Genomic DNA, 3,557 nt, shown 5'->3' on the forward strand with positions numbered 1-3,557 from the left:
GCAACTCGGCTGCTAGTCCTCCTTTCATGCAGAGTCTTAAGGTCCTAGCTCATGTCCAAGGCACCAAAGCCAGCGAAAAAGTCAATAATCGATACTTAAAACTTGAATTCTACTACTTCTTACTGGATATTACATCATCTTAGAAGCTTCATCTGTGTTCTACTATGGTGCTTTTAGTGTCTCCACAAACAGCAGCACGCAACATAGCTTTGCAGACAATAAGTACAACCGTTTCAGAGAAAAGAGCGGCCAATGTGATGATCTGGCTTTAAGTCGATTCCATAACAAATGACGTATACGGACGGAATTCTCAGGTTTTTACTACATATGAACACTTTTCACAATCTCGCGTGCAATTCGGCTGCTAGTCCTCCTTTCATGCAGAATATTAAGGTCCTAGCTCATGTCGAAGGCACCAAATCCAGCTAAAAAGTCAATAATCGATACCTAAATCTGGTATTGTACTAATTCTTACTAGCTATTACATCAACTTAGAAGCTTCATCATTGTTCTACTATGGTGATTTTAGTGTCCCCGCATATCGCAACACGCGAAATAGCTCTGCAGACGATATGTACAACCGTTTCAGAGAGAAGAGCGGACAATGTGACGTCCTGGCTTTAAATCGATTCCATAACAAATGAAGAAAACGGACGGATTTCTCAGGTTTTCACTACATATGAACACTTTTCACATTCTCCCTTGCTACTCGGCTGCTAGTCCTCCTTTCATGCAGAATCTTAAGGTCCTAGCTCACGTCCAATGCACCAAGGCCAGCTAAAAAGTCAATAATCGATACCTAAAACTTGAATTGTACTACTTCTTACTGGCTATTACATCAACTTAGAAGCTTCATCTGTGGTCTACTATGGTGCTATTAGTGTCTCCGCTTACTGCAGCACGCGACATAGCTTTGCAGACGATAAGTACAACCGTTTCAGAGCGAAGAGCGGCCAATGTGACGATCTGGCTTTAAGTCGATTCGATAACAAATGACGAAAACGGACGGATTTCTCAGGTTTTTACTACATATGAACACTTTTCACCTTCTCCCGTGCAATTCGGCTGCTAGTCCTCCTTTCATGCAGATTCTTAAGATCCTAGCTCATGTCCAAGGCACCAAATCCAGCTGAAAATTCAATAATCGATACCTAAATCTGGTATTGTACTAATTCTTACTGGCTATTACAACATCTTAGAAGCTTCATCTGTGTTCTACTATGGTGCTTTTAGTGTCTCCGCATACCGCAGCACGCGACATAGCTTTCAGACTATAAGTACAACCGTTTCAGAGAGAAGAGCGACCAATGTGACGATCTGGCTTTAAGTCGATTCGTTAACAAATGACGAAAACTGACGAATTTCTCAGGTTTTTACTACATATGAACACGTTTCACATTCTCCCATGCCACTCGGCTGCTAGTCCTCCTTTCATGCAGAATCTTATGGTCCTAGCTCATGTCCAAGGCACCAAATATAGCTAAAAAGTCAATAATCGATACCTAAAACTCGAGTTGTACTACTTCTTACTGACTATTACATCAACTTAGAAGCTTCATCTGTGTTCGACAATGGTGCTTTTAGCGTCTCCACATACCGCAGCACGCGACATAGCTTTGCAGACGATAAGTACAACCGTTTCAGAGAGAAGAGCGGCCAATGTGACGATCTGGCTTTAAGTCGATTCGATAACAAATGACGAAACCGGACGGATTTCTCAGTTTTTTAATACATATGAACACTTTTCACATTCTCCCTTGCTACTCGGCTGCTAGTCCTCCTTTCATGCAGAGTCTTAAGGTCCTAGCTCACGTCCAATGCACCAAGGCCAGCTAAAAATTCAATAATCGATACCTGAAACTTGGATTGTACTACTTCTTACTGGCTATTACATCAACTTAGAAGCTTCATCTGTGTTCTACTATGGTGCTTTTAGTGTCTCCACAAACCGCAGCACGTGACATAGCTTTGCAGACGATAAGTACAACCGTTTCAGAGAGAAGAGCGGCCAATGTGACGATCTGGCTTTAAGTCGATTCCATACCAAATGACGAATACAGACGGATTTCTCAGGTTTTTACTACATATGAACACTTTTCACATTCTCCCGTGCAACTCGGCAGCTAGTCCTCCTTTCATGCAGAATCTTATGGTCCTAGCTCATGTCCAAGGCACCAAAGCCAGCTAAAAAGTCAATAATCGATACCTAACACTTGAATTGTACTACATCTTACTGGCTATTACATCATCTTAGAAGCTTCATCTGTGTTCTACTATGGTGCTTTTAGTGTCTCCACAAACCGCAGCACGCGACATAGCTTTGCAGACGATAAGTACAACCGTTTCAGAGAGAAGAGCGGCCAATGTGACAATCTGGCTTTAAGTCGATTCCATACCAAATGACGAATACAGACGGATTTCTCAGGTTTTTACAACATATGAACACTTTTCACAATCTCGCGTATAATTCGGCTGCTAGTCCTCCTTTCATGCAGAATCTTAAGGTCCTAGCTCATGTCCAAGGCACCAAATCCAGCTGAAAATTAAATAATCGATACCTAAATCTGGTATTGTACTAATTCTTACTGGCTATTACACCATCTTAGAAGCTTCATCTGTGTTCTACTATGGTGCTTTTAGTGTCTCCACAAACCGCAGCACGCGACATAGCTTTGCAGACGATAAGTACAACCGTTTCAGAGAGGAGAGCGGCCAATGTGACGATCTGGCTTTAAGTCGATTCCATACCAAATGACGAATACAGACGGATTTCTCTGGTTTTTACTACATATGAACACTTTTCACAATCTTGCGTGCAATTCGGCTGCTAGTCCTCCTTTCATGCAGAATATTAAGGTCCTAGCTCATGTCGAAGGCACCAAATCCAGCTAAAAAGTCAATAATCGATACCTAAATCTGGTATTGTACTAATTCTTACTAGCTATTACATCAACTTAGAAGCTTCATCATTGTTCTACTATGGTGATTTTAGTGTCCCCGCATATCGCAACACGCGAAATAGCTCTGCAGACGATATGTACAACCGTTTCAGAGAGAAGAGCGGACAATGTGACGTCCTGGCTTTAAATCGATTCCATAACAAATGAAGAAAACGGACGGATTTCTCAGGTTTTCACTACATATGAACACTTTTCACATTCTCCCTTGCTACTCGGCTGCTAGTCCTCCTTTCATGCAGAATCTTAAGGTCCTAGCTCACGTCCAATGCACCAAGGCCAGCTAAAAAGTCAATAATCGATACCTAAAACTTGAATTGTACTACTTCTTACTGGCTATTACATCAACTTAGAAGCTTCATCTGTGGTCTACTATGGTGCTATTAGTGTCTCCGCTTACTGCAGCACGCGACATAGCTTTGCAGACGATAAGTACAACCGTTTCAGAGCGAAGAGCGGCCAATGTGACGATCTGGCTTTAAGTCGATTCGATAACAAATGACGAAAACGGACGGATTTCTCAGGTTTTTACTACATATGAACACGTTTCACATTCTCCCATGCCACTCGGCTGCTAGTCCTCCTTTCATGCAGAATCTT

This window comes from Schistocerca gregaria, unplaced genomic scaffold (genome assembly GCF_023897955.1).
Source record: "Schistocerca gregaria isolate iqSchGreg1 unplaced genomic scaffold, iqSchGreg1.2 ptg000357l, whole genome shotgun sequence".
NCBI lineage: Eukaryota > Metazoa > Arthropoda > Insecta > Orthoptera > Acrididae > Schistocerca > Schistocerca gregaria.